Genomic DNA, 13,708 nt, shown 5'->3' with positions numbered 1-13,708 from the left:
GGACTTAGCTGTTAAACTGGGTCTGCGGCAAGTGGTGAAGTAACCAACAAGAGGGAAAAAAATACTCGACCTCATTCTCACCAATCTGCCAGCTGCAGATGCATCTGTCCATGACAGTATCAGTAGGAGTGACCACCACAGAGTCTTTGTGGAGACGAAGTTCCACCTTCACATAGAGGATACCCAACTGTGTTGTGTACACTGCCACTGTGCTAAATGGGATAGATTTCTAACAGATTTAGCAACTCAAGACTGGGCATCCATGAGGCACTATGGGCTATCAGAAACAGCAGAATTGTGCTCAAATACAATCTGTAACCTCGCGGCCCGGCATATCCCCCAACCTACCATTACCATCAAGCCAGGGGATCAACCCTGGTTCAGTGTAGAGTGCAGGAGAGCATTGCCAGGAGCAGCACCAGGCATACCTAAAAATGAGGCGGCAACCTGGTGAAGCTATATTTCAGCAATAGTACTGAAGACTTTTGCTCCAGAGCTTGCCATGCCCCTAGTCAAGCTGTTCCATTACAGCTACAACACTGGCATCTACCCGGCTATGTGGTAAATTGCCCAGGTATGTTCTGCACACAAAAAGCAGGACAAATCCAATCCGGCCAGTTACCACCCCATCAGTCTACTCTCGATCATCTGTAAAGTAAAAGGGATCATCAACAGTGCTATCAAGCGGCACTTGCTTAGCAATAACCTGCTCACTGGCGCCCAGCTTCGGTTCTGCCAGGGCCGCTCAGCTCCTGATGCCGTTATAGCCTTGGTTCAAACATGGACAAGAGAGCTGAACTCCAGAGGTGAGGTGCGAGTGTCTCCCTTGACATCAAGGCTGTACTTGACCGTGTGGCATCAAGGAGCCCTAGCTCCTTGGAGTCAATGAGAATCAGGGAGAAAACTCGCCATTAGTTGGAGTCATACCTAACACAAAGGAAGATGGTTGTGGTCGTTGGAGGTCAGTCAACTCAGCTGCAGGAGTTCCTCAGGGTAGTGTCCTCGGCCCAGCCACTTTCAACTTTTTCATCAATGATCTTCCTTCCATCACAAGGTCAGTAGGGATGTTCGCTGATGATTGCACAATGATCAGCACCATTCGCGACTCCTCAGATGCTGAAGCAGTCCACGTCCAAATGCAGCAAGACCTGGACAATGTCCAGGTTTGGACTGACAAGTGACAAGTACCATTCATGCCACACAAGTGTCAGGCAAAGCCCCTCTCCAACGAGAGAATCCAACCATTGCCCCTTGACGTTCAATGGCATTACCATCATTGAATCCCCCACTATCAACGTCCTGGGGGTTACCAGTCCAGAAACTGAACTGGAATAACCATATAAATCCTGTGGTTACAAGAGTACGTCAGAGGCTAGGAATCATGTCCCAAGTAGCTCACCTCCTGACTCCCCAAAGCCTGTCCACCATCTACAAGGCACAAGTCAGGAGTGTAATGGAATACTCCCCACTTGCCTAGATGAGTGTAGCTCCCACAACATTCAAGAAACTTGACACCGACCAGGGCAAAGCAACCCACTTTATTGACACAACATCCACAAACATTCACTCCCTCCACCACCGACGCACAGTAGCAGCAATGTGTACCAGCTACAAGATGCACTGCAGGAATTCACCAAGGCTCTTTTGACAGCACCTTCCAAACCCATAACCACTACCAACTAGAAGGCTAAGGGCAGCAGACACATGGGAACATCACCACCTAGAAGTTCCCCTCCGTCACTCACCATCCTGAATTGGAAATGTCACTGTTGAGGGGTCAAAATCCTGGAACCCACTTCCTAACAGCACTGTGGGTGTACCTACACCACATGGGCTGCAGCGGTTCAAGAAGGCAGCTCACCACCTTCTCAAGGGCAACTGGGGATGGGCAATAAAATGCTGGCGCAGCCAGCGAAGTTCACACCCCGTAAATTAAAAAAAAATGAGGCTGTGTGTGTGAGAATGAGTGGTAATGTCCCTTGAGTTGGCAGTGAGTGAGATGCCTGTGAATGTGTGATGGGCTCGAGTGTGCGAGTTTAGAGAGATGAGTTGGTTGCCTTATCTTGGCTGCACTCTATCCTCTATCTGCATTGGTTGGCCAATCTCTTCTGTGCAGCATTGGCACTGATCACTGCTGCCACCGCCTCCCAAGCCTGGTTGGTCACGTCGTTGCCCATCCTGAGGCCACAGCGGGGGTAGAGGGCATTGTGGCAGGCCTCCAAGGCATTCAAAAGGTGTTCCAGTGATGCGTCACTAAATCTGGGGGCTGCAGCCTTTTTGCCTTTCGTGGACATCTTCCCTGCAGTAATCCTGGGCTGGAAGCACTGAGATGTGTGTGCACATCTAGACTTTAAATATGGCACCCAGCATGATAAAGTGACGAGGTAATGTTGGGGCGGGCGTTCATCGAAACAGCGTGTTTCCCAGGAATGCGTAAATAATGCGGCGGGTTCGGGTTTGGGACAATATGTAGTGAAAACCCGCCATTGCAGCCAACTGGTAAAACATAATTTTATCCGCCCACTAATGCACTTAGTGCAAATCTGGGACAAGTCTGCCCTGAAACAGGCAGGCACTCCAGCTGCCCATCTTAGGACCCTGCTGATACACACCTGCGCTACCATTAAAACCCACTGTTCCCCTCTTTATGCTGGGCAGGAAGAGTTAAAATCTGGTATGTGGTAGCATTCTAACAGGCCTGCCTCTTCCAATGATTGATAAAAGCAAAACACTGCGGATGCTGGAAATCTTCTTACTACAGTGTTTTTGATTCTTGATCTTTGAGAGAAGCAGAAGCCCAAGGAATTCAGTTTTCTGCACAAATTCCTCAAAATCTGACCCCCTTACACTAATTATTGAAAGGAATTTCATGACTCCGGCATACAGGAATGTTTCAGCAAAGGCAGAAGGGAGGCAGATTTGCAGCTCAATGCTGCCACCCTATTGTGGCAGCTGTCCTAATTGTGGTACAAACTTGGAAGCTTCCAGATGTCCATTCAGTCACTAGCCTGTCACCCTGATCCTAACACCCACACACCTTCTGTGACAGGAGATCTGTTGGGATTTTTAAAATATATTTATTCTTGGGATATGGGCATCATTGGCATGGTTGGCATTTATTGCCCAACATGTGTTGCCCTTGAGAAAGGTGATGAGTCTTCTTTATGAACAACTGCAATTCCAAGTGCTGAATGATTCTTTATAGTCTCAGATACTCAACATCCTACGTGTTACCAGTGACCAGAAATGAACTGGACCAGCCATTTAAATACTGTAGTACAAAAGTAGGTCAGAGCCTGGAAATTCTGTGGCCAGTAACTCACCTCCTGACTCCCCAAATCCTGTCCACCATCAACAAGGCACAAGTCAGAAGTGTGATGGAATACTCTCGAATTGCCTGGGTGAGTACAGCTCCAACAACACTCAAGAGGCTTGACACCATCAGCACAAAGCAGCCTGTTTGACATCCCATCCACAATCTTAAACATTCACTCTCAACGCAATTGCAGCAGTGTGTACCATCTTCAAGATGCATTGCAGCAACTTACCAAGGTTCCTTTGACAGCACCTTCCAGATCCGCGAACTCTACCACCTAGAAGGACAAGGGAAGCAGATGCCTGGAACTACCTACAAGTTCCCCTCCAAGCCACACACCATCCTGACTTGGAATTATATTGCCGTTCCTTCGCTGGCGCTGAGTCAAAATCCTGGAACTCCCTTCCTATCAGCACCATGGGTGTACCTACACCACATGGACTGCAGTGGCTCAAGAAGGCAGCTCATCACCACTTTCTCTAAGATAATTAGGGATGAGCAATAAACGCTAGCCTAGACAGTGATGCCCACATTCTGTGAAAGAATAAATTTTTAAAAACTCACGCTTTAATTTTTGTTTAATTCAAAAATTGGAGAACTTAAGCTTTTTCATAAAATCGCAAAAAAAGAACAGGAATAGATTGCAATTTGAACACTGCTGCCACATCATTTCCCTTTACTTCAGGAGTACCATACCTAAGTGAGTTAGAGCATAGAATTATCATCCATACACCTGACTGGTGTCCAACATCTCAAGGCTCCACAGGAAATTGAACTGGTTGCAAGTCAATTCTTTCAGCTACCTGTCTCCCCACTGATTTTCCTTTTAAAATTCAGTCGCCTCAACAGCTGCCCCACAATTACTCCCTGATGAAAGTCTTTATCTGGGGAGTGCAGCTAGAGCCACGTCCATGGCCCCAAAGGTGGCTCAGGGTACAATGGATACAAGGAAGGTGGGAAGAGCAATAGTGATAGGTGATTCGATAGGGGAATAGAAAGGTGTTTCTGCAGCTATGGACATGAATCCAGGATGGTGTGTTGCCTCCCTGATGCCAGGGTCAAGGATGTCACTGAATGGCTGCAGAGCACCAAGGGGTGGGCTGCTGGAGGAGAACAGCCAGTAGTCATAGTACACATTGGTATGAACGACAAAGGCAGAAAGAGGGATGAGGTCCTGCAATCAGAATTTACAAAGCTAGGTAGAAAATGAGCAAACAGGACTTCAAAAGTAGTAATGTCTGGATTACTCCCTGTAGGTGAGTATCGAAATGGAAGCATAAAGAAGATGAATGTGTGGCTGGAAAGATGGTGCAGGAGGGCAGCTTTTAGATTCTTGAGACATTGGCGCCGGCTCTGCAGGAGAGGGGACCTTTTCAGGCCAGGTGGGTTACACCTAAGTACTGCTGGGACTGAGTTCCTTCCGGGGCATTTTGCTAGGGTTATTGGGCAGGGTTTAAACTAACTTCGTAGGGTGTGGGAACCAGGAGATCTTTTGAGAGTGTAATACCAAGGTGCACAGAATACTGGGAGAGATAGATAGCACTAGAATAGAGAATAGTAAGTTAATAGGTGGGATCAGAATAAGGGAGAAAGTAATAATAAGCAGAATCATCCCAGATTTGCACTAAGTGCGGTAGTGGGTGGGATAAACAACGTTTTATCCGCTGGCCACAATGGTGGCTTTTCACATCGTATTGTCCCAATGCCGCTGCATTAATTATGCATTCCCAGGAAACACGCTGTTTCCATGACAGGTGGGCTCTCATTCGCCCACCATACCAACAGCACTTCATTACGCCAGACACCAAATTTAAAGTCCAGCCACATGCACACATCTCAGTGCTTCCAGCCCACGAATCTGCGAAGATGACAGGATGGCCCCGAAAGTCAAAAAGATCGCCGTCCCCAAGTTCAATGACACGTCCCTCCAGCACCTTTTGTAAGTAGCGGAGGCTCGCTGTGATGTGCTCCACCCCCACCCTGGCCACAGGATGGACAGCAATCTCACTACTCCGGCTTGGGAGCTGGTGGCAGCGGTGGTCAGAGCCAATCCCCTGCAAAAGAGGACAGCTACCCAGTGCCAAAACAGAATGAATGGTCTCATCCATTCCACCAAGGTAATCCACTCTTATCATTCTCAACTCTCACACTCACAAACCCATCACACATCCACACATCTCATCTCAAGGGACAGCACCACTAACTCTCACATACAAGCTCATATCTCCATCAGGCTCATACCCTCTCGAGTTCACACCCTCATCCTGTCCATGGCTCCGCTCACCAAACAAACATTCCACGCAGTGCCATGTGTCCTGCTCACACACTCTCCATCTGTTTTCATGCAGGAGAAGCCTGCTCACATCAGCAGGAAGTCCAAGACCAGGGATGGAGTGGCCCACATTAGGCCCCTCAATCACTTTGAGGAGTATGCCATTGTATTGACTAGTGAGGATGTGGACCGTGCCTGCAGTGATGGTGAGTCAGCAGTGAACACCATCGTAAGGATCCTGCACCATATCATCCACCTCTCAACGCAAATGTGCGTGCTCTCTCTCCTGCTTTTGACTCTGCTGTCATACACTACTTATCTCTACTTTGGTTCACAGGGAGCTCTGCCAAGCAACCAACACCCTCGGCCAGCCATCCCCGCAGCTCCATCCATGTCCTCACCTCCTCCATTGAAGAGCTGGAAACAAGCGGCCTGGAAGACCTGTCACTGCGCTTACCCACATCCTGCAGCAGTGCAGAGACACATATCTCAGTGGAACCTAGATCTAGAACAGGCTCAGGTTCACAATCTGGTGGTCACCACACAGACATGTGTCTGCAGCAGAAGGAGGCAGGTTCATGTGAGCTTCCCGGCACTCAAAGGACTGCTGGGGATCAAGCATCTGAGAGGTCAGAGTCTGACGACGAGCCTCTAAATTTGGCCTTCCAACTCATCCTAGAGAGTCAGCAGAAGGCTTGAGAACATCACGCAGAGCTGTTGCAAGCTCACAGCAGAGTGGCATGCAAGTCAGAGGAGTGCATCTACCTGCTCTCTGATGAAGTGGTGCCCACACGTGCATGTTTAGAGGTCTCCGTGGGGAGGATAGCACAAGCCATGGAGACCCTGGTCCAGCAGAGCGCAGAGGTGTGTGTAGACCTGCACTCCATTGTGGAAGCCGTGGGTGAGTTCCTGCAGTGGTAACGCGAGGGGGAAACGGGGCACCTTGACATCCCTCCAGGTGCTCTTTCCCCTCAAGGAGTCAGGTCAGGGCCCCTGTACACCCAAAGGGAGGAGGAGCTGCAGCCGGACACCCCTGGGTCATCTAGTCAGGAATCTGAAGCTGTCCTTTACCACCAAGTTCCCTTTGCCTGTGAGCCCCTTAACCTCGTCATCTGTCACTGCAGAGGGTACAGCTGGTCAACGAGTGATTCTGGAGGGAGAGGTGTGTGTGAGGCAGGGCCTTTTGGAGCCTCATGCAAACACTCTCCCACACACACGGATCCTTCACGTATCACACTCACTTCAATGTCCTGAGTATTTTGAATGCTGCCTTGTGGGGTTCGCTTTCAATTGTCCATCTCAGCTGACCTGCATCTCACCCACCACGACAGTTGTTTCACTTTTGATTTGGACAGCACAGTCTGGATTCGGCTTTTCCTGCGCTCCCCTGTCTTTTCCCCACCCCTAGTCACGCATTTCCTTTCCTCCATCACAGTTGATCCTTGGCACCACATTCCAACTCCCTTCCATGACTTACCAGCAACAACCCTTTTCTTTCGGGGATGTCCAGGTGAACGCACATGTTCCCTTCCTTCCCATCCACGTTCACCTCCTTGACCTCCTCCTTCCCACTCCCCAGCGTCCATGTCTGCCCCCAAGTCCCCACCAACCACCCTCGCTGTCCCTTCTACTGCTACCATTGAACCCTCAGCACCCCACCCTACCACCTCACTCTGCCCTCAGTCATTCTCACCATTCCCTCATACCACACCCACCCTCAGTTCACTCCCGAGGAGGCAGTCATGGACCCATCAGACTCCTCCCCCACCTTACTCCTCCCAACACACCCCTCCCCCCGCAGATTCCCCCCCAGCTCCTGCTTGGTCCCTCCCCCTTCCTGACTCCCTCAGACACCCTTACTTCTTCCAGCATTCTTAGTTCTTCCCCCTCTCCCAACTTGATCCTCCAGCCTTACCTCTTCCTCCAGTCTCATTTCTTCTTCCACGCTTACTCCTTCCTCCACTCTTACTTCTTTATCCACCATTACTCCCTCCCCTGTCCTCACTCCTTCCTCCCCCCCGGGACTCCCTTCCTCCCTCCCTCCCTCCCCCCCCTCTCTACACTCCTTCATCCCCCTGGACTCACTCCCTTTCTGCACTCCTCCCTCCCTCACCCAGACTCCTTCCTCTCTCCACACTCCTTCCACCCACCTCCCCAGTTGCCATCTTCTCCCCCATTACCCCCTCCTCCCCTGTAATCCCTCACCCCCTCCATTTTCATTCCCCCCTCCCAACCTCACACCCTGACACCTCTTCCCCTCCCAGTCGATCCTAAACCTTCCTCTCCCACCCCTTCAACCATCATCCATTGTGAGCATCAATGGTGACTTTCCAACTTCTATGAGCTGCTTCACAGCAGAGCCGTGTCCATGGGAATCCGCCTAGCATACCAAGGCCCGCTTCTGTCAGGCTCCAGCATCTTCTGCTCCTCGGCTGTCATGAGCAAGGCCCTGGCAGTAAGTCCCAACTTTTGCACGTCACAGCCGTTATCTGCACTGGCATGTTTTCCTACCAACATGGGTGAACAATTAAGCAGGTGGGCAGGGAATGAATCTGCGGGGGGAGGGGTGTGTTGGGAGGAGTAAGGTGGGGGAGGAGTCTGATGGGTCCATGACTGCCTCCTCGGGAGTGAACTGAGGGTGGGTGTGGTATGAGGGAATGGTGAGAATGACTGAGGGCAGAGTGAGGTGGTAGGGTGGGGTGCTGAGGGTTCAATGGTAGCAGTAGAAGGGACAGCGAGGGTGGTTGGTGGGGACTTGGGGGCAGACATGGACGCTGGGGAGTGGGAAGGAGGAGGTCAAGGAGGTGAACGTGGATGGGAAGGAAGGAATGAGATGGAGCCCTCCATCTTATAATGATATGTTGATATATAACAATGAGATTCCGATGGCAGAGAATGCAGCCCCCCATCAGCAAGCAGAGGGGACGATCTCAAACTGGTTTCATGACATCGTGATACTGATTTTTGGCCTTCTTGCCATACTGTTTGCTCATGCCACTGACCATGCCTGACGCCAGCGGGCATGGAAAATCCCAGCCAAGTCTAAATCAGGGTTACTGTGCATGTATGTGAATGCATGGCATGTGATAAATAAGATTGGTGAGTTACAGGTGCAGATTGCCATGGGGAAATATGATGTTGCAGCTATAACAGAAGGTCAGGGCTGGGTGTAAAATTTCCTGGAGACAAGGTGCTCAGGTAAGATAGGAAATGGAGAGGGAGGGGTAGCAATATTAAGGAGAGCATTGCAGTGTCAGAGAAAGAGGATGTCCCAGAGGGGTCAAGGACAGAATCTATTTGGCTAGAACTAAGGAACGGTAGTCTACACACCGCCAACTAATGGGAAGGATATAGAGGAACAAAATTGCAAGGAAATTGCAGAAGTGCAAGAATTATAGAGTAGTTATAATGGGGTATTTTAATTATCCAAATCTAGGCTGGGTTACTAGTAGTGTAAAGAGCAGAGAGGAGCAAGAATTCTTACAACGTGTTCAGGAAAATTTTCTACAGCAGTATATTTCCAGTCTAACGAGAAAGAGGCACTGTTAGACCTGGTTCTTCATGGCTCAAGTAGACCAAGTGCCAGTAGGAGAACATTTATGGGACAGTGATCATTTTATAATAAGGTTAAGGTTGGCTCTGGAAAAGGACAAAGAACAATTCAGAGTAAGAAAAATTAACTGGGGAATAGCCAACTTCAATGGGGTAAGAAGAGATCTGGGTCAAATAAATCGGAGTCAAAGGTTAGCAGGAAAAACGGTAGCTGAACAATGAGCTACCTTTAAAGAAGAGGGTTCGGGAACAGTTAAAGATATTTTCCCTTGAAAGGGAAAGTTAGGGAAAACAAATCCAGAGCTCCCTGGGTGACAAAAGAGATAGGAATTAAGAATAAAAAGAAGTGTGCTTATGAGAGATGTCATACAGAAAATACAGTTGAGAACCAGACTGAATATAGGTTCAGAGGGAGGTGAAAAAGCAAATAAGAAAAGCAAAGAGGGAGTATGAAAAAGAGACTGGTAGCTAGCATAAAATTGAATCCCAAAGTTTTCTACGGGCATATAAATAGTAAAACTATGATAAAAGGAGGAATAGCTGAAGTATTAAATCAATACTTTGAGTATCTTTATGAAGGAAGATGATACCCCGGCCATTATGTCATATAAGCTAATTCAGACACCAGAAGGGTTTAACATTGATAAGGTGGTGGCATTGGATAGGCTGTCTGTACTTGGACTTCCAAAAGGCATTCAATACAGTGCCGCACAACAGACATGCGAAAAAAGTTATAGCACATAGAATAAAAGGGATAGTAGCAACATGGATACAAAATTGGCTGAGTAACAGCAAATAATGGTTCATGGATATTTTTCAGGCTGGAGGAAGGTTTGTAGTGGGGTTCCCCAGGGGTCAGTATTGGGACCCTTGTTTTTCCTGGTATATATTAATTATCTAGTTCTTCGTGTGCAGAGGACAATGTCAAAGTTTGTGAATGATACAAAACTTGGAAGCACTGTAAACAGTGAGGACAATGGAGAATTTCAAAAGGACATAGACAAGTTGGTAGAGTTGACAAATAGGTGGCAGATGAAGTTCAATGCAGAGAAGCATGAGGTGATTCATTTTGGTAGGAAGGACATAGAGAGACAATATAAAACAAGGGGTACAACTCTAAAGGGTGTGCAGGAGCAGAGGGACCTGGGTGTATATGTGCATAAGTCATTAAAGGTGGCAGCACAGGTGGAGAGAGCAGTTAATAAAGGACACAGTATCCTAGCTTTCTTAATAGGGGCATTGGGTAAAAGAGCAAGGTTATGCTGAACTTGTACAGGACACTATTTAGACCTCAGCTGGAGTATTATGTACAGTTCTGGATGCCACACTTAGGAAGAATATGAATTCATTAGAGTGTGAAGAGGTTTACAAAAATGGTTCCAGGGATGAAAAACTTCAGTTATGAAGATAGATTGGAGAAGTTGCGATTGTTCTCCTTGAAGAGAAGGCGAAGAGGAGATTTGATAGAGGTGTTCAAAATCATGAGGGGGCTGGACAGAGTAGATAGGGAGAAATTGTTCACACTCGTAAAAGGATTGAGAACGAGAGAGCACAGATTTAAAGTGATTTGCAAAAGAAGCAAATGCGATGTGAGAAAAAAATTTCTCACAGCGAGCACTTTGGGTCTGGAATGCACTGCCTGGAAGTGTGGTGGAGGCAGGTCCAATTGAGGCATTCAAGAAGGCATTAGATGATTATTTAAGTAGAAATAACTTGCAGGCTTATGGGGAAAAGGCAGGAAAATGGCACTGAGTCATAATGCTCATTTGGAGGGCTGGCACAGACATGATGGGTGAAACGGCCGCCTTCTGCACCGTAACAATTCTGTGATTCTGCAATGTTGATAATGTTGATAATGTTGCAATGTTGATAATGTACCAGGACTGGATAAGATGCATCCAAGGATATGGAGGGAAGTGGAACTTGTGGAGGCACTGCCCATAATTTTTCAGTCTTCTTTACACTCAGGGGTGGTGCCAGAGGACTGGAGAATTTCAAACATTACATCCTTGTTCAAAAAAGGTTGTGAAGATAAGCCCAGCAACTAAAGGTCAGTCAGCTTAACTTTGGTGGTGAGGAAACTTCTAGAAACAATAATTCAGGACAAAATTAATAGTCACATGGACACATGCAGGTTAATTAAGGAAAGCCAGCACGGATTTCTTAAGGGAAAATAATATTTAACTGACTTGGAGTTTTTTGAGGAGGTAACAGAGGGGGTTGATGAGGTTAATCCTATTGATGTGGTGTACATGGGCTTTAAAAAGGCATTTGAAACAATGTTGCACTGACTAGTGAGCAAAGTTATAGCCCATAGAATAAAAGGAACGGTAGCAACATGGAAAAGAAGCTAGCTGAGTGACAGGAAACAAAGTAAAGACTGATGGATGTTTTTCGAGCTGGAGGAAGGTGTGTCGAGGAGTTTCCCAGGGGTTGGTGTTGCTATCCTTGTTTTTTCTGATACAACCTAGACCTTGGTGCAAAGGGCACAATTCAAAATTTGCAAAGGACATGAAACTTGGAAGCATTGTGTACTCTAAGGAGGATAGTGTAGAAGTTCAAAAGGACATGGACAAGTGGATAGAACAGGCAGACGAAGTTCAATGCAGAAAAATGTGAAGTCATTCATTTCGGTAGAACATGGAAAGACAATATAAAATAAAAGATACAATTCTAAAGAGAGTGCATGAGCAAAGGGACCTGGGTGTATATGTGCATAAGTCATTGAAGGTGGCAGGTCAGGTTGAGATAGCAATTAATAAAGCATACAGTACCCCAGGCTTTATTAATAGGGGTGAAAACAAAAAAACTGCGGATGCTGGAAATCCAAAACAAAAACAGAATTACCTGGAAAAACTCAGCAGGTCTGGCAGCATCGGCGGAGAAGAAAAGAGTTGACGTTTCGAGTCCTCATGACCCTTCAACTGAACTAGGTGAATACAAGGAGGGGGTGAAATATAAGCTGGTTTAAGGTGTGTGTGTGTGTGTGTGTGTGTGTGTGTGTGTGGGGGGGGGGGGGGGGGCGGTTGTGAGGGTGAAGTGGAGGGGGATGGTGTGGTTGTAGGGACAAACAAGCAGTGATAGAAGCAGATCATCAAAATATGTCACAGACAACAGAACAAAAGAACACATAGGTGTTGAAGTCGGTGATATTATCTATGCGAATGTGCTAATTAAGAATGGATGGTAGGGCACTCAAGGTATAGCTCTAGTAGGGGTGGGGGGACCATAAAAGATTTAAAAATATTTTAAAATAATGGAAATAGGGGAGAAAAGAAAAATCTATATAAATTATTGGAAAAAACAAAAGGAAGGGGGATGAAACAGAAAGGGGTTGGGGATGGAGGAGGAAGGTCAAGACCTAAAGTTGTTGAATTCAATATTCAGTCCAGAAGGCTGTAAAGTGCTTAGTCGGAAGATGAGGTGTTGTTCCTCCAGTTTGCGTTGGGCTTCACTGGAACAATGCAGCAAGCCAAAGACAGACATGTGGGCAAGAGAGCAGGGTGGAGTGTTAAAATGGCAAGCGACAGGGAGGTTTGGGTCATTCTTGCGGACAGACCGCAGGTGTTCTGCTAAGTGGTCGCCCAGTTTACGTTTGGTCTCTCCAATGTAGAGGAGACCACATTGGGAGCAACGAATGCAGTAGACTAAGTTGGGGGAAATGCAAGTGAAATGCTGCTTCACTTGAAAGGAGTGTTTGGGTCCTTGGACGGTGAGGAGAGAGGAAGTGAAGGGGCAGGTGTTGCATCTTTTGCGTGGGCATGGGGTGGTGCCATAGGTGGGGGTTGAGGAGTAGGGGGTGATGGAGGACTGGACCAGGGTGTCCCGGAGGGAACAATCCCTATGGAATGCCGACGGGGGGGGTGAAGGGAAGATGTGTTGTTTGGTGGTGGCATCATGCTGGAGTTGGCGGAAATGGCGGAGGATGCTCCTTTGAATGCGGAGGCTGGTGGGGTGATAAGTGAGGACAAGGGGGACCCTATCATGTTTCTGGGAGGGAGGAGAAGGCACAAGGGCGGATGCGCAGGAGATGGGCTGGACACGGTTGAGGGCCCTGTCAACGACCGTGGGTGGAAAACCTCAGTTAAGGAAGAAGGAGGACATGTCAGAGGAACTGTTTTTGAAGGTAGCATCATCGGAACAGATGCGACGGAGGCGAAGGAACTGAGAGAATGGAATGGAGTCCTTACAGGAAGCGGGGTGTGAGGAGCTGTAGTCAAGGTTGTAGTCTTTTCATTGAGAACTGTCAGCACGACATTAGTCATCTCAATTTCTCTGCTCCTCTCACCCATTCTAATTTCTCTCTCTTTCTGGACTTAGGTGTGGGAGTCGGTAGGCTTGTAATGGATATTGGAGGACAGTCTATCACCAGAGATTGAAACAGAGAGGTCAAGGAAGGGAAGTGTCAGAGATAGACCACGTGAAAATGATGGAGGGGTGGAGATTGGAAGCAAAATTAATAAATTTTTCCAAGTCCCGACGAGAGCATGAAGCAGCACCGAAGTAATCATCGAGAAAGAGTTGTGGAAGGGGGCCGGAGTAGGACTGGAACAAGGAATGTTCCACAT

This window comes from Carcharodon carcharias, chromosome 13, assembly GCF_017639515.1.
Source record: "Carcharodon carcharias isolate sCarCar2 chromosome 13, sCarCar2.pri, whole genome shotgun sequence".
Lineage (NCBI taxonomy): Eukaryota > Metazoa > Chordata > Chondrichthyes > Lamniformes > Lamnidae > Carcharodon > Carcharodon carcharias.
Note: the sequence above shows the minus strand (reverse complement) of the source record.